The following is a 22,794-nucleotide window of genomic DNA, read 5'->3' as shown; positions in this document are numbered from 1 at the left end:
GTCTGGGTGGGTAACTCTTCGGAGGATCGGTGTGGACTTGTTGGGCTGAAGGACCTGTTTCCACACTGTAGGGAATCTAATCTAAATCTAATCTAGTACCAAGGTCATTGCCTCTCCTACTGACCATATCCTAACAACATTCAGTAAATACTGTTTCTAAGATGCATCAACAAGTAGGACAGTATTATCATGCCCACAACATTATCCAGAAGCAGGGTCTCCAAGTTTAGTGTTTAGATTTTGAATCCAAATCATACTCACATTTTTGACCTAACAACTCAAAGTGCCACACTGAAGCTTAAAAATAAGCATAATATTTAAACAGCTGGATGAACAGATTGTTAGTTACACCCTGACTTCTCAGGAAAACATTTATCATACAATACCAAAAACACATTGGATTAACAGCACCTTTATCAATAGCACACAAGGTCAGCTACACAAATGTTAAAAAGGTATAAAACACACATGTTGGTTTGAAGGATTCTGGCAAACAGACTTTCAAACCTGGGTATATAAAGACTTGAGGAGAAAGTGAGGGCTGCAAATGCTGGAGATCAGAGCTGAAAATGTGTTGCTGAAAAAGACTGAAAAAAATTGAAGGTTCTCAAATTCAAGATTAACTGATCCATCGTTCTGCAAAATCAATAGTTTACACAGTTCCTGAAAATCCATATCCTACCAGTGGTGAAAGAAAAATAATAATTCACAGATGCAAAGAAACATTAAATGGTCAACAGGAATAGAGATTAAATCAAATCCTTGAACAAAGGCAGACATTTATAATTTTACAGAATAAGCACATCTCAGCAAAGGACACTAAAACGTTGTTAAACTAATCTATGTCCTCTTGAAAAGTGTCTTGGTTGGGGGTGGGGGTGTCACTGTTTATAAATAGCACCTATTTTCTAAAACGTCTTTGTTACCAATAACAAACTGATCACTTCCCGATCTGACCACTGCAATTCTCATAAATAGATGAAGATTTCGAGGGGGGAGAAGAGTTAAGAAGTAGCACTCGTCAATGTGGCATCACGAACAATGTTGTCGCTCTCCCCACTCCCGGCGTGAGTAAAGACGAGCCGCTACCGTGTAGAGCGAGGGTATATTTTTAACGTCTCGCCCCCTGTCACTTCCCCAATTCCAATAGCTCTTCGGAGTGGAGGGAAAGGAGAATAGAGAACAGATAAGGGAGAATGTTACGTTTGCGAAAAGGCGAATAGAGGCTTACCTGGATGGCAGAGCCCGGGGAATAGGCTCAATGCTGGCAGCCGCTCAGTGAGGATGTGAGAAGGCCCGGACAGTCCCAAACCGGCCCCAGCATGTCGCTGCTGCTGCTGCTGCTTCCTCCTGTTGCTGATCCCTGATCCTCTTCCTTCTTCCCCCCTCCCCTTCTCTTCTGCTTTGAAAGAGGGGAAGAGGGGAGGCCCGGCCTGGCTGGAGGGCTGCCCCGTCAACAATAGCCGTGGTAGTGGGGCGCACGCAGGGTTTCCGAAGCAGGCCGCATGATCTAGCTCCTGTCCCGGCTCCCCTCTCGCTCTGTCCCGAGCTTCGGTTCTCTCTGGGGCCGGGGCCTCCTCCTCCTCCTCTCCCTTTTTTTCCTCCTCCAATTGTTTTGTTTCTGCGCCCTCGGCGCGCCACCCGTGCGTGCGTGCGCGGTGCCGTGCACGGTGCCGGGTACGCGCACGGCGTCGGCCGTTGGGAGCTCCTCCTGGAAACGACCAGGACGGCAGGCAACGCCGCCGACCGATTCTTCCTCAGGAACACATTGCGGAAATTTAAAAAAAAAATTCTCCAACCGAAAGAGGTTTGTTTATCAAAGCAAGTGACTAAATTGGGAAAAATAGTGTTTAAAATATAAAGTGGACATGAACGGCGGCACTAACAGACATCGTTTTCCCCTCCCACTCCCCAGCTACTGCCACCAACGGCAGCCGATTACCTACCGCGTCGATTTGGAATGTTGTGCCGGAAGTCCCACCTTCTTCCTCCCCCTGCCCCTCGCGCTGCCGAATGCGCTACTTCGATTGGACGAGGCGGACGCCCGTCTCCGTTTGCGAGTGCGGGATCGAACGCCGCCGTCATGTCATCAGAGGAGGGGCTGGCGAGGTTGTAAGCGCATGCGCCTGGTTTGTTGTACCAGTGCAGTCTGGGAGTTGGAGTATTGCAGTTTGCTTGCCTTTCACTTTCCCAACGCATAATGGTAGAGACTATGATGATGTTATAAGTGTCAGTGCAGTGAGTCACTTTAAGCTGGGAGTTTTTTCACTCACTCATTTGACTCATTTTTGTTTAAAATAAGGCACTGGAAGAACTTTGTTTTCTTCTAATTTATCACTTCATTCACATTGAGTTAGTCAGTTTTAACCTTTGAAAGGCATTGCTTCAGTGCATACTGATTAATCACATTTGTTTATCATCACTTTTATTATTCACAAGTGACATTCCTGATGACTTACCCTTCTCACCCTTTCTGCAGTTTTCCACACAGCTGACTATAACAACCTGTTCTCTCTGATCTTAAGCTCCAGGCTTAGTTCCACTTTTATCAGATACTGTTATTCTAATTATCCAGTGTCTCTATTCAGCTGGAACAACGTCAATATGGACACAATCTCTATTGAAATTAATAATTGTAATTTGAAAATGAGTCATTACTGATTTCAGTGAGGACAAATCAGCGATTAAAGTTAACTGTAAGCTGACACACATGCTTGTTGTTGCTTGCACAAAGAGGCCTCAAAGGGAGTCAGATTGAATGACCAAGAACTTTGCAGTTGCTATATAATATACGTAAGTACAAATTTAGATAGGGTCCTGAGAGAATAGGGCCCCTCAAAGATCAGCAAGGCAGCCTTTGTGTGGAGCCGCAGAAAATGGGGTAGATGCTAAGCGAGTATTTTGCATCAGTACTTACTGTGGAAAAGGATATGGAAGATATAGAATGTAGGGAAATAGATGGTGACACCTTGCAAAATGTCCATATTACAGAGGAGGAAGTGCTGGATGTCTTGAAACGCATAAAGCTGGATACATCCCCAGGACCTGATCAGGTGTACCCTAGAACTCTATGGGAAGCTAGAGAAGTGATTGCTGGGCCTCTTGCTGAGATATTTGTATCATCGATAGTCACAGGTGAGGTGCCGGAAGACTGGAGGTTGGCTAATGTGATGTCACTGTTTAAGAAGGGTGGTAAGGACAAGCCAGGGAACTATAGACCAGTGAGCCTGACGTTGGTGGTGGGCAAGTTGTTGGAGGGAATCCTGAGGGACAGGATGTACATGTATTTGGAAAGGCAAGGACTGGTTAGAGATAGTCAACATGGCTTTATGCGTGGGAAATCATGTCTCAAACTTGATTGAGTTTTTTGAAGAAGTAACAAAGAGGATTGATGAGGGCAGAGCAGTAGATGTGATCTATATGGAATTCAGTAAGGCATTCGACAAGGTTCCCCATGGGAGATTGGTTAGCAAGGTTAGATATCATGGAATACAGGGAGAACTAGCCATTTGGATACAGAACTGGCTCAAAGGTGGAAGAGGGTTGTGGTGAAGGGTCGTTTTTCAGACTGGAGGCCTGTGACCAGTGGAGTGCCACAACGATCAGTGCTGAGTCCTCTACTTTGTGTCATTTACGTAAATGATTTGGATGTGAGCATTAGAGGTTAGTAAGTTTGCAGATGACACCATAATTGTACGTGTAGTGGACAGTGAAGAAGGTTACCTCAGATTACAACAGGATCTTGACCAAATGGGCCAATGGGCTGAGGAGCGGCAGATGGACTTTAATTCAGATAAATGCGAGGTACTGCATTTTGGGAAAGCAAATCTTAGCAGGACTTGTAGGCTTAATGGTAACGTCCTAGGGAGTGTTGCTGAACAAAGAGACCTTGGAGTCAAGGTTCATAGCTCCTTGAAAGTGGAGTCACAGGTAGATAGGATAGTGAAGAAGACATTTGGTATGCTTTCTTTTATTGGTCAGAGTATTGAGTACAGGAGTTGGGAGGTTATGTTGCGGCTGTACATGACATTGGTTAGGCCACAGTTGGAATATTGCGTGGAATTCTGGTCTCCTTCCTATCAGAAAGATGTTGTGAAACTTGAAAGCGTTCAGAAAAGATTTACAAGGATGTTGCCAGGGTTGGAGGATTTGAGCTACAGGGAGAGGCTGAACAGGCTGGGGCTGTTTTCCCTGGAGCGTCGGAGGTTGAGGGGTGACCTTATAGAGGTTTACAAAATCACGAGGGGCTTGGATAGGATAAATATACAAAGTCCTATCCGTGGGGTCGGGGAGTCCAGAACCAGAGGGCATAGGTTTAGGGTGAGAGGGGAAAGATATAAAAGAGGCCTAAGGAGCAACTTTTTCACACAGAGGGTGGTACTTTTATGGAATGAGCTACCAGAGGAAGTGGTGGAGGCTAATAGAATTGCAACATTTAAAAGGCATTTGGATTGGCATATGGGCCGGGTGCTGGCCGGTGGGACTAGATCGGGTTGGGATATCTGGTCGGCATGGCTGGTTGGACCGAAAATGGAATGTTCAGGGTGTCTACAGTCTGTGGTCTATAATACAGGACACTGCTGGTGGTGGAACCCTCATCTTGGAGAAAAATGTTCTTCAGTGTGCTTGCCAGCTGACTTTTTTCTTTGCTGGGAACTGAGTAACATTATTCTCTGTAATAAGAGCTGAGACATACACTCAAGTGAACCACTGCTGAATGCGTGTTGCTCTTGCAGCCATGTCAGCATGGCAACTGCTATGAGCTTTTTTATAGATAGATAGAATCCCTACAGTGTAGAAACAGACCCTTCGGTCCAGCAAGTCCACACCGACCCTCTGAAGAGTATCCCACCCAGACCCATATTCCTCTACATTTACCCCTGACTAATGCACCTAACCTACACATCCCTGAACACTATGGGCTATTTTAGCATAGCCATTTCATCTAACCTGCACATCTTTGGATTTTGGGAGGAAACACACACAGACACAGGGAGAATGTGCAAACTCCACACAGACAGTAGCCTGAGGCTGGAATCGAACCTGGGTCCCTAGCGCTGTGAGGCCGCAGTGCTAACCATTGAGTCACCATGTCGCTAGGATGGTCTTAATGTTTTTTCTCCAAAGCCTTGGTTAGAGACAAAAAAAACCTGCAGATGCTGGAATCCAAAGTAGATAGGCAGAAGGCTGGAAGAACACAGCTAGCTAGGCAGCATCAGGAGGTGAAGAAGTCAACATTTTGGGTGTAACTCTCCTTCAGGACTGGGGGTGGGTATGGTGGGGGGCAGGGTGGTGAAGTGGGGATAGGTGAAGAAGGTAGAGGATACAACCTCTCGAATTTCAAATAGCCTCCCTCCCTATCCCCTGACTGCCTTCCTAGCCCCTACCCCTCACTGCCACCAACCAAATTTATTCCTCCTATTGACCAACCAGGTCATACCCTCTACCTGTCTTCACCTTTACCCACTTCACCACCCTGCCCCACCACCCCCTTTATCTGCAGCTCCCCCCACACTCATCCCCAGTCCTGAAGAAAGGTTGCACCTGAAACGTTAACTTCTGCATCTCGCAATGCTGCCTGGCTTGCTGTATTCTTCTAGCGAGGAGAAAGTGAGGTCTGCAGATGCTGGAGATCAAAGTTGAAACTTTATTGCTGGAACAGCACAGCAGGTCAGGCAGCATCCAGGGAACAGGAGATTCGACGTTTCGGGCACAGGCCCTTCTTCAGGAATGAAGAAGATTCCTGAAGAAGGGCCTGTGCCCGAAACGTCGAATCTCCTGTTCCCTGGATGCTGCCTGACCTGCTGTGCTGTTCCAGCAATAAAGTTTCAACTGTATTCTTCTAGCCTCCTGCCTGTCTACTCTTTTGAAAGCCTGGGCATCAGGCACCACCGATATAAGAACGTAAGGCATTTCTGCTCCCCAAGCCTGCTCTGCTATTCAGTACAATTGTGGCTGATCTCATCGTACCTCAATTCCATTTTCCTGCCCGTGCTGTATAACCCTTCAACCCATTACTAATTAAAAATCTGCATCTCCTCTTTAAATTTCCTGGCATCCTCCACACTGTGAAGTAGTGATTTTCACAGCTGAATTCCTCAGCTGGTTATATTCCCTCAGCAGTTGTGAAGTACAGGTACCTGCTTCGTCCTCTCATTCCTCCTCCAAGGAAGACTCATGTTCCAGATTCTACTCTTTATCAACTCCAGCTTAATTGTAAAACACATTGCAGGGTAGTACAACACATTCTGGCTGACTCGTATGGAAGGCACCACCTAAGCAGTCAAGACAACAGAAATGCAGATTCAAGATGCTACTGGCCTGTTCAATGTAGGTAAATGTTACGAGCTGGCTCTGTGTCTCTGTTGTTTTTCTACATGCTGTGTTATGGATGGGCATTAGGAGCCTGTTCCTCAGATGATAAACTGAGCCCCCAGTGAATACCCAGAACCTCCTGCTGTTGGCCTGAAAATGTGTGACTCTTGCAGCATGATAGCTGCCTTTCAACCAAGCAAATCGGCACAGAGCACTGGATATTCAGTGAGTGCAAGTCTTTTCGTTTCAGGGATCTGTTTGGTTAGTCTATGCCTTGATGGCTCACTGGGGACAATCAATGACTGGAGGAAATCTTTAAGTGGGAGAAAATCCTGATGCCTTCTCTGTCTGCCCTGACCCTCTGTTCCAAATCAGTAGAGTACCCCACCCTCTACAGTGGAATATCCATGACCTGCCAGTTAACATGAGGAGCTGCCAAATGCAAGATCCCATTCAACTGCACAGTTCTTTTCTGGAGAGATCCAAATGCCTAAAATGTTATTGTCACATTGACTTTGATGGCTTAGGGTTGGGGGATTGACACAGGGTCTGCAAGGGCTCGGCTAACTGTGGTCCAGAGTATATATGTCCTGGATTAACTGCTTAGAATGAACCTCCAAAGCCTACTACTTTGTTATTAGCATATAACTGTTCGTTGGACAGTATGCACAATGTCTGGAGTGGCACCTTCTTCCCCTTGTAAGCCTTCACTTTGGTCACCTGGCCCCAGCCTGACTAGGAGGATGTCTGTGCTGAAGGTGCTCCCCACTAATCTGTCCAATGCCAAAACAACCTGTTGGTGTCTCAGCCCCCTCAGTTGGCACATGTATTTGCCACAATTATAACTGCCACCCATTTGATACCAACAGCATTGCCACCCTCTCAGGAGTTCTATAAGCATAGTATGCAAATACAAACCACTCCCCTTCAGAACAGCAGGCTCTGTGCCTCAGGTTGAACAGTCAGTCATTATTCTCCACTTCATCAACATATAGCCCATTCACACTCGTGACTCCCACTGTATTCACAATCACTACACTCTTGACTGGTCCAAGACTCTGCAGGTTCCCCAAATTGAATGAAAATCTGAAACTGCTACTCTGAGGCCAGTACATTGCCTCAACAACCAATTAATTTGAGGCATGCTGGTTTCTCATCCATTCCGCTCCAACACCTTCCCAGCCTTCCCCATCCTCCCTTCAGAATCGTGTCATATTCAGGAGACAATGGGATCCAGTGACCGCCTCTGGAGATTTTCAACACACACCCGTATCTGAAAATCCAATCACACCCTCCCTGACGTGTACAGATTTTGCCCCTTTAACCTAAGGAAGGATTTACTTGCATGGGAGGAATAACTCCAGATCGCTTACAGATATTTTGAACTTTTATTTACTACATTTTTTTTTACAAGTCACATAGCCAAACAATGACTGTGGATTTAAATTCAGTGGTTGTCTGGAAGGGGACTGTGCACTGTCATATTTGACAGGTGTCAAGGAAGCTTTAAATAGAATGACTCTAAAAAAAGGGGGAAATGGTCTGAACTGTAATCTCCTGTGAGTTATCTCAGATTGTGAACATGAAGAGAGAAAATAAAGCAGTGTGGGCAAGAGATAATCTTGTGTTTTCTCTTTTCAATACACAAGAACAGGAGTTAAAAGCTAGTTTTCAACCCTGACCTGCACGTTAGTGAATTCATTTGTCACAAAGGTCACAGCTTTAGAGCATCCACTGCATACTCCTGCACTATAAATAAAAAGTAAAATATACTTTCCTGTTCTGAATGCTGTCAGACAGGCACTGTTGAAAGAAAACAGGACAAAAGAATTTCAGCTGACTGGCAAAGCCTAGCATCTCAAAATCAATCTCTCACTCATCAATATCCCACCGACTCCTGTAAAAACGCTAGCCCTTATTCCCAAATTCTTCACCTCCACCGCATCTGTTCCCAGGAGGACCAGTTCCACCAGAGAACATCCCAGATGGCCTTGTTCTTCTAAGACCGCAATTTCCCCTTCCACGTGATCGACAATGCCCTCCAGCACATCTCCTCCACTTCCTGCACCTTCGACCTTGAACCCCACCTCTCCAACTGCAACAAGGACAGAATCCCCTGGTCCTCAGCTTCTACCTCACTAACCTCCGGACACATTGCATCATCCGCCATCATTTTCGTCACCTACAAACAGACCTCAGCACCTGGGATATATTTCTCTCCGCACCCCTATCTGTGTTCCAGAGAGATCATTCCCTCCGCGATTCCCTTGTCAGATCCACCTCCCCCACCAGCCCATCCTCCACTCCTCGCACCTTCCCCTGCCACCGCAAGAAGTGCAAAATCTGCACCCACACTTTCCCCCCTCACCTCCATCCAAGGCACCAAAGGATCCTTCCACATCGACAGAGAATCACCTATACTTCCACATACATCATCTACTGTGTTTGTTGCTCTTGATGTGGTCTCCTCTACAAACATGTAGAGTGACAGTAGAAAGATTGAAAATAGAGCAGTAGAAATTAGAAATTCCATTAAAAGGAACAGAATGGGAAAGAGAGGGATAGAAGAAAGGGGAAAATGCGAGAAGAACATGAGAAAGAGAGGAAACAAGGCAGAGAGAAGAGAGAGAATTTCAAGCAAAATGGCAGAGATCAGAGTTTGAAGTTAGACAGCTCGAGTCGAGGGCAAGGAATCCTGCTGTGTCTTATGACAACACCACCAGCTCTCACTTAAGTATGGAGGCAACTCAGTTTGTTCATTTAATTCCTAGGTTTGATGAAGCAGAGGTAGAAGCCATTTGCTTTTTGAGTAGGTAGCATAACAGTTAAAACGACCAGTCCAACTTTGGTCCTTATTACTGCAGAGTAAGCTTTCAGGGAAAACTAACAAGGTTTACTCTTTTGCCTGAGGAAAATGACACTAGTTATGAGGCAGTAAAACCAACTAACTAGAGAGTAAACCAGTTGGTGTTAGAGATGAACTGTCATACATTTCATACCGTCAGGAAACAGCCTGCCAGATTTAAAGGGTTAAGTAGATTGCTTTTGACCAGTGGATATGGGCACTTAAAGCAAAAGCCATTTATGAAATCCTCCATGAAATAATTCTCCTTGGGGAGTAGAAAACATCCATTCCTTTCCCACCTAGAGGAACAATGGGTAACCAAGTTCAGGCAGGCAGCACACTGGCTGATGATTATGGACTGATCCATAAACTCCTGTTCCAGAAGAAATTTCCCCTCTTCACTCCAAGCCAACTTGAAAGGATAAAGGTGGGGAGAATTGTGGGAAAAACAAAATCCATATGGGAGAGAGGGAAATGTTGGAAGCCCTCCTCAGGACACAAAAGGGTGGTACTGAGATGAAGAGTGAGACCAAGAAGATTGCCTTTTCACTGGTGATAGGTAGAGCACGTCATCTCAACTGCTGGAGGCTATAGGGAAAAAAAAAGATGTGATATATTGGGGCATGTGCATCCCATACAGAAAAGCAGAGTCAGTCAAATAGCATGGCTGACCAAGCAATGGCTCTGACTGTGGCTGGAATCCCTGTAAATGCACTACTGAGAGTGTGGATAACGTTAAGCAGATCCCTGAAAGTGTCAGAGTTTTCATTTACAAAGGAAGGGTGGCCATATTTCCAAAGGTGAGGCAAACAAGTCTGTAAGTGATATTGAGGGATATGGGGACCAGCCAAACTCGACTGCTGGGGAAAGGGCACTTGCCATCAGAATGTGCTGTAAGTGCCAAGATGGTAATGAATGGAATTGAAAGAGGGCAGATGCTCATTCCCCGTTACTGGATATATCTAACTTTGTATAGGAACCAGTCACCTTGGGAGTTGTGCTCATTTTGCCTCTGGGTGGCGTCTACCTCCTTCTCAGTAATGACCTGGAAAAATCAAAGAGAATTGAATCTCCAGGAAACCCATTGAGGTCAGGGAGTCTGAATAGCTGCAGGAGAAGGTACCTGGCATTTTCTATAACTGTGTTCATGTGATTATGGTCATAAAAGCCAAGCCAGGTTGTGATGTCACTGCAAACTCTGGTCTGGTTATCTGAAAGGAGAAAGTGAGGAACCGCAGATGCTGGAGATCAGAGTTGGGAGTGTGGTGCTGGAAAAGCACAGCAGGTCAGGCAGCATCCGAAGAGCAGGAGAATCAACATTTCAAGCATAAGCTCTTCATCAGGAGTCACCATGGACATCCAGTTCCTACACACCACCATCTGCCATGACCAGGGCCTCCAAGCCCTCCCTTTCTTCCTCTCTTGACGTCTCCACCAGTACCCTTCCACTGACACACTTATTCGTTTGGCTGAACTGGTCCTCACCTTTAACAATTTCTCCTTTGAATTCTCCCACTTCCTCCAGATGAAAGGGGTAGCCATGGGAACCCACATGGGCCCAGCTATGCCTGTTTCTTTGTCGGCCACGTGGAACCGTCCATCTTCCGCAGTTACACTGGCACCACTCCCCACCTTTTCCTCCAATACATTGATGACTGCATCGGCACCATCTCGTGCTCCCACAAAGAGGTTGAACATTTCATCATCACATTCCACCCTGACCTTAAATTTACCTAGACCATCTCTGACACCTCTCTCCCCTTCCTGGACCTCTCCATCCCCATCAACGGTGACCGACTCAACACTGATATTTCCTACAAACCCACCAACTCCCACAGCTACCTGGATTACACCTCCTCCCACCCTACCTCCTGAAAAAATGCTATCCCTTACTCCCAATCCCTCCGTCTCTGCCACATCTGCTCCTAGGAGGACCAGTTCCACCACAGAACACACCAGGTGGCCTCTTTCTTTAAAGACTGCAATTTCCCCTCCCACATGGTTGATGTTGCCCTCCAGCGCATCTCATCACTTCCTACACCTCCTCCCTCAAACCCTACCCCTCCAAATACAACAAGGACAGAATCCTCCTGGTCCTCACCTTCCATTCCACCAACCTCCGTATACATCACATCATCCTCCGCCATTTCCGCCACCTACAAACGGACCCCACCACTAAAGATATATTTGTCTCCCCACCCCTATCCACTTTCCATAAAGACCGTTCCCTCCGTGACTACCTGGTCAGTTCCATGCCCCCAGCAACTCACCCTCCACTCCTGGCACCTTCCCCTGCCACTGCAGGAATTGCAAAATCTGCGCCCACACCTCCCCCCTCACCTCCATCTAAGGCTCCAAAAGAGCCTTCCATATCCTTTAGAGTTTTACCTGCACTTCCACACATGTCATTTACTGTATCCGTTGCTCCCACTGCGGTCTCCTCTACATTAGAGAGACAGTACGCCTACTCGCAGAGCACTTCAGATAACATCTCTGGAACACCCGCAGCAAACAACCCCACCGCCCCATGGCCAAACACTTCAACTCCCCCTCTCACTCTGCCGAGGACATGCAGGTCTTGGCCTCCTCCAACACCACTCCCTCACCACCCAATGCCTGGGGGAAGAACACCTCATCTTCCGCCTTGGGACCCTCCAACCTAATGGCATCAATGTGGATTTCACCAGTTTGCTCATTTCCCCTCCCCCACCTTATGCCAGATTCAAACTTCAAGCTCAGCACCATCCTCATGATCTGTCCCATATGTCCATTTTCCTTCCTACCTATCTGTACCACCCGTCCCCTCCAACCTATCACCTTTACCCCTACCTCCATCCACCTATTGTACTCTCAGCTACCTTCCCCTCAGCACCATCCCCCTCCCACTTCTCTTTCCACCCCCGAGGCTCTCAGCCTCATTCCTGATGAAGGACTTTTGCCTGAAACCTTGATTTTCCTGCTCCTTGGATGCTGCCTGACCAGCAGTGTTTTTCCAGCACCACGCTCGTGACTCTAATCTCCAGTATCTGCAGTCCTCACTTTCGCCTAGTGCTATTACAGCACCACACTCTCAACTCTCATTTGAAACCTTTATTGGAAGTCTTAAGACTAATCAGAGGCAATAAGTAGGTCTTCCTTGGTAGCAACCCATCAAACTGACCCATTCTTACAAATTCCAGCTCAGATGGCTCACATTGAAATTGAGACATAAACAGTCCCATGAATGCTACTGCATTATAAATGAGATGCTGATGAGGATATGGAGACCTTCCTTCACAGACTTGGGAATGAAAAGTAGACAGTGACCACAAGGTAGTGGTGCCACCAATGTAATATTAGGAATGTGCAAAGGAGGCAAATCCTGCCATGGCAAGATGGTGTATTTGAACTCAATTTAGAATCTGGAATTAAGGGTCTAATGATGACCATGAAACCATTGCCGACTATTGGAAAAACCCATCTCGTTCACTAATGTTTTTTAAAGGAGGAAGGATACTGCCATCCTTACCTGGCCTAGCTACATGTGACTCCAGACCCATAGCAAAGTAGTCGACTCTTAACTGACTTCTAGACAATTAGTGACGGGCAATAAATGCCCACATCCCTATGAGTGACTAAAACAAAGTATTGTGGCAAATTCATAAGGTTCCAGTGGCTGGGTAAGTTCATATATACAAAACGCAAGCCTGCCTCATTCAATGTTTTTACTGGCCACAGCTTCACAGAGATGCTGTGAGGTTTTGCAGAACCTGTCACACCTGGCAGATTGTGGAAAACACCGAGGTGCAGTAAGACCTGTACCGATGATTCCCATGCCAGCTTTTGAAGCACCATTCAGCAAGGTGTTATTGGACATGCTGGGCCTGCATATACTTACCATTATGGACATAGCTACCATTTCCCAGCAGCTGTTCTCCTGAGATCCAAATCAGTGCTGAGGGAATTGACCTTATTTTTCACCCAATAGGGTCTGCCATCAATTCCAGCTGGATCATTGTGGAAATTTCATGCCTAAAATATTCAGGATGCCATGGGTAATCTGGGCATAATCTAATACAATCTTCAGCATATCACCTAGAGTGACAGGGGGCACTTGAATAGTAATGCCAGGCCCTCAAACAGTGATCCCAGCTGGCTGCCCGAGCACTCCAATTCTGAAAAGACTAGATGTTCTTCTATTTGCCACCAGGGATTCCCAATTAAGTCACTGGTTTTTGTTCCATTTGAATTAGTTTACAGGCACCAAGTGCAACGACATCTGAGATGAATCAAAGGAAAGGTTTTAGAACAGTTGGAGGAAGTCTCCATGATCGACCATAAAGCAGAGTTCTGAGCGTGACTCTCGCAAGCCTGTGAAGTGGCCCGAGAACACATGAAAATCATTCAGGCAGTGGTGAAGAAAGTAGGCAATCAAACATGTCAGGGCCCTTTCAACCAGCAGACTATGTATTAGTGTTCCTTTTAATACCAGGCAAACCCTTAAAAGCCCTATTCAATGGCACAGAGTAACAAAAAGCTTAGGGAAATTAATGATTTAAATTGGCACTGCAGACTGTGACATTGTCAACATGACATGTACCTCAGTCAAGAAGGGGACAAGCTGTAACAATTTATCTTATTGCCATTGACCTGGAGGAAGAGGATGGCAGTGGGGATGAATTGGAGGGAGATAAGAGTGAGATCCCCATTGACCCCATATTACCCAGCTAACCAGTACAGAAATACTAGTAAACTTCAAGTTCGCCTTAGTACAGAACAGATAGCGGATCTTAACAAAGCTGCTCATTGTATTCAAGGGCTTATGCAGAGATAAACCAGGCTACACCATCCTAGCTCTACATGACGTAGATGCGATAGGGTGTTGCTTTATGTACTATCAGCTAGGTCCAGCTGACCCCAGGTTTGGGTGGAAATTATTCATCTACTGGAGCACCAACTGATAAAGCTTAGTAGCAGTAGCTGGAATTTATACTGATGACCAAGCCAATTGGTTGCACAAGGCTCTGCATTGGCTGTCGAAATGTTAATACAATGACCTAAGTGGACTCTTACTCAATAATCGAGCTGGAAAATTGCATAGATAGGGTAGATAAAAGCATCTGAATTACAAGTAGAGATTTACTCAATGAATACTGGAAGGTGCCCTTGACTGCCAAAAGAAATCTTCACTTTTGTAACTCCATACACGTTATACCAGTGCCAATGAACCAACTGTATTTCAAAGGCTCATGAATCAGATAGTGTTTAGCTTAGCTAATTACATAATGTAGCTAGACAACTTTTAAATGTACAGTGACATCTGTGGGTAAAGCTTGAGATAGCTATTAAATACACCTGCATTGCAGGTACAATGGAACAGATGTGTTCTCTTTCTCTCTCTTTCTCTCTCTTTCTCTCTCTTTCTCACACTCACACTCTCTCTCTCAATCTCGGCCACCCTAGAACGAAAACAGCACAATGTTTTTTGCTGACTCAATTTCTTCTCAGTGTTGAGTAAGGCCCAGCCAGAAGATTTGAGAACTACAAATGTTACGCTCCTGTTCAATAAAGAAGTTGGACAGATAAGCCCGGAAATTTCAGACCACTAATTTTAACTTTAGGAGTGGAGAAACTTCTAGGAACCATTATTTGGGATAGAATTGTTGTTCACATGGGAAAATGTGAGTTAATTTAGAAAATTCAGCATGGATTTGTTGAGGGAAAATTATTTCTCACATAGTTGCTGGAGAGTTTAGAAAAGGCAACTGGGCTGATGAGCTGAAAAATGTGTTGCTGGAAAAGCGCAGCATCCAAGGAACAGGAGAATCAACGTTTCAGGCATAAGCCCTTCTTCAGGAAAGGGCTGATGAGGGCAAGGCTGTTGATATGGTGTGCATAGTCTTCCAAGTGGCATTTGAGACGGTAACACCACAGGCTTTTGAGGAAAGTGACAGGTCATGGAATCAAATGGACGGTGGTAATGTGGATAGAAACCTGGCTGAAGGATCGAAGACTTAGTCATGGTTAATGGGTATTTCTCAGACTGGAGTAATGTTTGTATTGGAGATTCCACAGGGACCCTCACTTTCCCTGACACAGACAAATGATCCAAATCTTGCTGTGAAGGCACCAGTTTCAAAGTTTGTGGATGACACAAAATTTGAAGGAATTGTTAACTGTGAGGGGGATGGTACAGAACTTCAAAGAGACATTGACAAGCTGGTATAGTTCGCAGACAGGTGGCACATGAATTTCAATGTGGAAAGTTTTGAGGTGATACATTTGGAGAAAAGAACATGGAGGGACAAAATATGGTAAAGGGCTCCTATTCTAAATGTGCATAGGAACAAAAGACCTGAGTGTGTTTGTGCTTAAGTCATGAAAGGTGGCAGGACAGGTAGAAAGAGTAGTTAGTAAAGCATACCGTATTCTAAGTTTCATTAATAGAGGCATAGAATACAGGAGCAGGGAGGTTAAGCTGAACCTGTACATGGCACTGGTTATACTTCAACTAGACTGTTTGTACAGTTCTGAGTGCCATACTTTGGAAAGGACATGAATGCATTGGAGAGAGAGCAGAAGACTTTAACAATGGGAAAAAGCAGGAGTTTGGCATTATGTCAAAATGCTCAGAGAGCAGGTCCTGATGTGATAGGCCAAACAGCCTTCTGCAGAATAACAGCTCTCTGATTCTCTGGGTCATTGTTGGACTCAAGCAGGGGTCAGGTTGAGTTGGAGGGATCGGGGCAGTCATGTCCATTGAGGGAATGGGGTCACAGCATATCATTTGGAGGGGATGAGATTCAGTGCTGAGGGAGGCTGGTCACTTTAATTGTTAGCCCTGAGTTAGTGTAGGTTAACAAACCTTTAATGTCTCCTGGATAATTGTTAACTTAAATAAGTCGGTTTCGTCTGAAATCTCTGACTTTAATGGACTCTTTCAGAAGTTTCCAGACACCTGGGAATTGCGTATCATAAAATTCAATTTTCCAAGTGACTCCAATGGAGTGAGCTGTGTCAGGTGCTCTGCATTGTACTGACATGCAACTCCAGTCAATGCTGTTCCAACAACACTGTGGCCATAGTTTATTTGGGCCATTCCTTTATTAAAGAAGCATCTTAATGTGGCTTCATCTAGCCACAAGGCTGAAAAAGAGGAGGATCATGTAGCATTGCATCACTTCCTGTGATGGTGTATACTCTGTCACAGGCATATGACACATTCATATTTAGCACCTTTTACTACAAGAAGAAGGGATCAGCCATTTAGGACTGAGATGAGAAGAAATCTTTTCATTTAAAAGGCTGTGCATCTTTAGAATCCTCAATCCCAGGGAGTTAATGATGCTCAGTTGTTGAGTATATATTTTAGACAGCTTGGTCAGGTTTTGAGATTGAAAGGAATCAAGGAAAGAACATGAGATAGCATGATTGGCAGACTTGACATAGGTGATCTAAATGAATGGTGGAGAGCAGACTCAAAGAACTGAATAGTCTACTACTTTGCATCCTCACTGTCCATTGGAGTAGTACCAGATGATTGGAGGTTGGCAAATGTTATTCCATTGTTTAAGAAAGGGAATAAGGATAATCCTGGGAACTATGAACCAGTCAATGGTAGGCAAAGTATTGAAGAGGATTCTGAGAGACAGGATTTATGATTACTTGGAAAACCATAGTTTGATTAGAGATAGTCAGCATGGTTTTATGAGGGGGCAGGTCATGCTTCACAAACCTTATTGAATTCTTTGAGGATGTGACAAAACACATTGATGAAGGCAGAGCAGTGGATGTGGTGTACATGGATTTTAGCAAGGCATTTGATAAGGTTCTCCGTGGTAGGCTCATTCAGAAAGTAAGGAGGCAAGGGATATAGGAAAACCTGTCTGTCTGGATACAGAATTGGCTGGTCCATATAAGACAGAGAGTGGAGGTAGATAGAAAGTATTCAGCCTGGAGCTCGGTAACCAGTGGTGTTTCGCAGGGATCGGTGCTGGTACCTCTGTTCTTTGTGATTTTTATAAATGACTCGGATGAGAAATTGGAAGGATGGTTTAGTATTTATGCCAATGACACAAAGGTTGATGAAGTCGTGGATAATGTGGAGGACTGTTGTAGGTTGCAACGAACCATTGACAAGTTGCAGAACTGAGCTGATAAGTGGCAGATGGAATTCAACCTGGAGATGTGTGAAGTGATTCATTTTGGAAGGTCAAATTTGAATGCAGAATATAGGGTTAAAGGCAGGATTCTTGGTAGTGTGGAACAACAAAGGGATCTTGGGATCCCTGTTCATAAATCCCTCAAAGTCACAACCCAAGTTCATAGGGTTATTAAGAAGGCTTATGGCGTATTGGGTTTCATTAGCGGGGGCATTGAGTTTAAGACCAACGAGGTTATGCTGCAACTCTGTAGAGTCCTGGTTAGACCACACTTGGAATATTGTGTTCAGTTCTGGTCGCCTCATTATACGAAAGGTTTGGAAGCTTTAGAGAGGGTGCAGAGGAGATTTACCAGGATGCTGCCTGGACTGGAGGATATGTCTTATGAAGAAAGCTTGAGGGAGCTAGGGCTTTTCTCGTTGCAGTGAAGAAGGATGAAAGGTGACTTGATAGAGGTGTACAAAATGATGAGAGGCAAAGGTAGAGTGGATAGTGAGAGACTTTTTCCCACTGCAGAAATGTCTATTATGAGGGGGCACAATTTTAAGATAATTGGAGGAAGGTTTGGGGGAGATGTCAGAGGTAGGTTCTTTACTCAGAGGGTGGTGGGTGTGTGGGATGCACTGCCAGCATTGGTAGTAGAGTCAGATACACAAGGGACATTTAAGTGACTACTGTATTGGATAGGCACATAGAAGTTAGTACACTGGAGGGTATGTAAGTTAGTCTGATCATAGAGGAGGATAAAAGGCCGGCAAGATATCAAGGGCCGAAGGACCTGTACTGTGCTGTCCTGTTCTATGTTCTACTCCTATTTCTCAATTTCTTATATTCAGCAAAGTTTAATGGCAGACTCAGGAGGAATGTAGTTTAGATTAGATTACTCACAGTGTGGAAACAGGCCCTTCAGCCCAACAAGTCCACACCAACCCGCCAAAGCGCAACCCACCCAGACCCATTCCACTACATTTACCCCTGCCCCGAACACTGCGGGCAATTTAACTTGGCCAATTCACCTAAGCTGCACATTTTTAGACTGTGGGAGGAAACTGGAGCACCTGGAGGAAACCCACGCAGACACGGGGAGAATGTGCAAACTCCACACAGTCAGTCACCTGAGGTGGGAATTGAACCCGGGTCTCTGGCACTGTGAGGCAACAGTGCTAACCACTGTGCCACCGTGCTACCCAGTCAATGTTTGCAAAAGACCAGAACAACACAGATCCTTCTCTCATCAGTGCCACCATTATCCGTGGTTAATTGCTATTACACCAATATAATTTCCAGTCTCTCCTGAACACTACTACAAAGGTTAATGGTAGGGAACTACAAACACAATATTTAGGGGCAGAAGTGGGTATTTCGCTCTTCAAGCCTCCTCTGTTATTCAGTAAGATCAGGGCTGAGCTGGCTGCAGTCTCAACTCCACTCTGTATGTTCTAGACAGGAGCTCATAAAATGGAGGTAAACTTAGATTAAACAGAGGAAACAATGTCTGGATTGGGAGCAGTATTAAGAACACCTCTGGGACACCCTGACCAACCAACCCAACCACCCCGTGGCTCAACACTTCAACTCCCCCTCCCACTCCATCAAGGACATGCAGGTCCTTGGACTCCTCCATCGCCAGACTATAGCAACACGATGGCTGGAGGATGGGCGCCTCATCTTCCACCTAGGAACCCTCCAACCACAAGGGATGAACTCAGATTTCTCCAGTTTCCTCATTTCCCCTCCCCCCACCTTGTCTCAGTCCCAACCCTCGAACTCAGCACCACCTTCCTAACCTGCAATCTTCTTCCTGACCTCTCCGCCCCCACCCCCACTCCGGCCTATTACCCTGACCTTAACCTCCTTCCACCTATCGCATTTCCAACGCCCCTCCCCCAAGTCCCTCCTCCCTACCTTTTATCTTAGCCTGCTTGGCACGCTTTCCTCATTCCTGAAGAAGGGCTCATGCCCGAAACGTCGATTCTCCCACTCCTTGGATGCTGCCTGACCTGCTGCGCTTTTCCAGCAACACATTTTCAGCAGCATTAAGATAAAACAATTAACAGCTAGAATAAGGTAGGAGAGGGATCATGTTTGTTTGCAGCATCTAGCATTGGAAAGAGGTACATTGATGGAAACAGAAAGGAGAAATGAAAGGTAATGAAGAAAGCCACGGAATGATGTTGGACACTGAAACAAATTGGCTGCGAAGGAGGGTGAATGGTCCAGGATGGTGCACCCTCAGTGAAACTGCAGTCTTGTAAACGATGTCCACACAACTGATAGTTGGATTTTGACATTTTGAATTAGTATGACTAAAAATTCTGTATTTATAATTTCATTTTACATATCAAGGAATACTAAGGTGCTGATTGTACATTCTCATTCTTTAACACTTTTCACAGGATATGTACTTTAAGAAGTGCGATTATAATGTGGCTCGCATGAACCATAACTTGCAGAGATACAGTTCAATGAACATGAAGTTGAGCTTCTGAGGTAAGCCTGACGTTATTGTGGCCTCATTAGTTATATGCTAGTACTCTGCTAGAAATTAGAGCCTGTACAGCACAGAGCATGCTGCTCTGTAACCTTACTATCATGTACAGTCTGTTAACAAACATTGTTAAAAGGTAACCTAAAACGTCCAGCCTAAATTTGTATGAAGATCTGAAGAACCAACACTACAACACGGTGGCAACCATAATGACACCAGTCTAAGGTGAATGGTGTCATTGTTAGAGGAATCTGAATACCTCAAAAAAAGGTTGAGGAGCCAAGAAGGAAAGAAATGCCAGGGCAATTTCCCACATCAGCGATTTGAAATGAGGTAAAGTAGTTGAAGATTTACCCAAAATGAAGTCTACTTGAAATGTCACAGCATATCCATATAATGAGACGATGGAGGCAGACAGATGACACTTATGGAAAACGCACTTCCACAGGTACAGAATTGTCTCAGGCCTCCATTTGAAACAACAATCACTCCCAGGTCAGTACTAAGGCAAAATGGACCTCATGGTCGGCAACATCTTTGTCCAGCAATGTGTTAATGAAGCATTCAAAGATTTTCAGTCAGGTCTAATAGCTTTCAATGTTTTTTTTTCAGTCTCAAGAAGAACCTTGTTTTTAAATGCGCCCACTTCAACCAGCAGTCCCAGCAAGGAATCGACAGATTCCTTTATTCATGATTTATACAGATTGATCAATTCATGCAGTTGTTTATTCAAGATAGAATTGTGGTTGGATTTTTTGAAGACAGACTTTCAGATTTTTTAAAATATAAAGACTGCTCCTTTGAACAAGAGGAACTGATGGAAGCCAGACTTCACGCAAGTCCAGGGTATTGGCGGGGCCATGCTGGTAGCCCCCAGTGAGAGGACTGAGAGGCAGAACCCTTGTGGAGGGTGTCATGAGCACAGAGGACCCCCCAAAAAAGACACTTGCTACCTCTGCTGACACTCGTCAAATGGGAAACAGCCATCATAAGTGGTGTGCAATCTACGCATTTCCTTTCATGAAATCTGTGCCTTCAAACTTGCCAGACAGAGAGCCATGAAATTTTCCCCTCTGTGTGTTGAAGCTATTCCAACAGGAATTATTTGTCAAGTGGAAGTTGTTTTCATCAGCAAGAATGTGGATACACCTGGATGATGATTTACCTGGAGGTCACTATTACAGAGAGAGCTCAATAACTCTGGAATAATGGAGAAAGAGCTTGGTTTGACATATTGCCCGATCTTTGCCAAAGCATTCCAATTGATTTACATCTCACTGGGTAGCCAAATGAGATTGACCGAAGTTCTGTCACTAATTACCCTCCAAACCCACTAGAGAGAGAATGTTCACCACATCTTGGTTCAAATTTGAACCCAGAAGTGAAAGCATCGTGTTGCTTTTGATACTCTGAACCACTCAACCTGTGTAAATGTGAATTATTGCATTGTTAATGATTCCATGCCTCTGAGAAATGGAATTAATTAGCATAATTCTCATTTTTATACTTCATCCTGTGGGACAGCAAGCCTTTTGCACCAAATAAATAACTTGAATAATTTTCAACCCAGTAAAATATTCCTGCTTCTAAAACATGCACTGATGATGGTTGAAAACAAAAATTACTGAAGTGAACTTTGGTTACCTTTTAATTGTTGAATTTGTTTTTGAAGTTGCTTATTGTTGAAACTGTATATATGTAATTTAAATATTAATTACATTAATCACAAACTAAATTAGTTTGCTAACCTTAAGGTTTAGCCTAGCTGTCGTACACACAATGTATAGGAAAGACCACCCATAGAAATATCAGCATTCACTTATCCAGCCCTCCAAGCACCATCTGCTCCACATGTGACAGAGTCTGTAGATCACACCTTGTACTTAGCAGCCATCTCAGAACGTGTCAAACTGGAGAGGGAGCCACCATCCTCAACCCTGAGGGACTTTAAGAAGGTAAATATAATAATATAGATACATGTACATTGAATGTACCTCTGGCAAGTAAGAAGTTCACTGTTCAGCACATAAGCAAATGTATATACAGAATCTTTATAAGTATGCAAATCTAATTCTAGGTATCATCAAACTTTGATCTTTTTGAATATTAAAATGTTTTTATTGCTCATATTTCATAAGTAGTTCTGTCAATATTTTGTTTCATAGCATTTTATTCCTCCTAGAGAAGCTGGACTTAGGTCAAAAGGAATCCATTTGCATGTTAGACAGTCTGAAACATGATGGGGAAAGTTACTAAACATAAAGAACTGAATTAGATTCAAGTCATTTGTTGCTGCTTCTTGGATCCCTGCAGTCTTTCTGCTGTTAGCACATCCCAGTGCTGATTGGTAGGGGGTTCCAGGATTTTTACACAACAACAGTGAAGGAACAGCAATGTGATTCTAAGCCAGAATAGTACATGAGGGGAACATGCAGCTAATGGTATTTTCATAGATCTGCTCCCTTTGACTTCCAGGTATAGAAGATTCTTTCAAAGGAGACCTCGGAGTTGCTGCAGTACATCTTGTAAACTGGAAACACTGCTACATGATGACAGAAAGAGTGCATGTTTAAGATGGTAAATGGGGTTACAATCCAGTGGGCTGCTTTTTCCTGGATTTTTAAAAAGATTTCTTCTTGAGATGCGAACATTGCTGGCAAGGCCAGCACTTATAACTCATGCCTGATTGTCTCCTGAGTAGGTTGTGAGACCATCTGAGAGGACAGTTAAAAAGCAAACACATTGTTGGGGATCTGGAGCGAAATGTAGGTCAGATTGAATAAGGATGGCAGATTTCTTCCCTTGAAGAACACTAACAAACCAGAAGGATTTAATGATAATCCAGTACTTTCAGAGATGCTGTTTCTAAAACCAGCTTTGTTGAACTTCCTGTGTGTTATTGGAACTGCTATTCATCCAGGAAACTGGGGAGTATTGCATCAAACACTTGACTTTTTCCTTGTAGATAATGGACAGACTTTGGAGAATCAGAAGTTGAGTAAGGT

At 44.6% G+C, this 22,794-nt stretch overlaps 1 protein-coding gene and 1 long non-coding RNA gene across 7 annotated transcripts in view; one reads left to right on the top strand and one right to left on the bottom strand.

The window, feature by feature from the left end:
* LOC122563288 (homeodomain-interacting protein kinase 1-like) overlaps positions 1–1,889 on the bottom strand; it is a 105,287-nt gene extending 103,398 nt beyond the window's left edge. For all 5 annotated transcript variants that reach the window (XM_087973671.1, XM_087973673.1, XM_087973674.1 and 2 more), the window contains exon 1: positions 1,232–1,889. The gene's annotated coding sequence lies outside the window, so the exon portion shown is untranslated. The remainder of the gene's footprint in view (positions 1–1,231) is intronic.
* LOC122547296 (uncharacterized) lies at positions 1,610–22,249 on the top strand. 2 transcript variants are annotated; one of them, XR_015750954.1, is made up of 4 exons: positions 1,610–1,807; positions 1,916–2,109; positions 19,698–19,791; positions 20,402–22,249. It is a non-coding gene; the product is annotated as an uncharacterized LOC122547296 (long non-coding RNA). The 2 variants fall into 2 exon arrangements; XR_015750955.1 differs by lacking the exon at positions 1,916–2,109.
* Positions 22,250–22,794: the final 545 nt, after the last annotated feature.

This window comes from Chiloscyllium plagiosum, unplaced genomic scaffold, assembly GCF_037043375.1.
Source record: "Chiloscyllium plagiosum isolate Xiang-an unplaced genomic scaffold, Cpla_swu_hap1 HiC_scaffold_26, whole genome shotgun sequence".
Taxonomy (NCBI): Eukaryota; Metazoa; Chordata; class Chondrichthyes; order Orectolobiformes; family Hemiscylliidae; genus Chiloscyllium; species Chiloscyllium plagiosum.
Note: the sequence above shows the minus strand (reverse complement) of the source record. Positions and strands in the feature narration are given on the sequence as shown.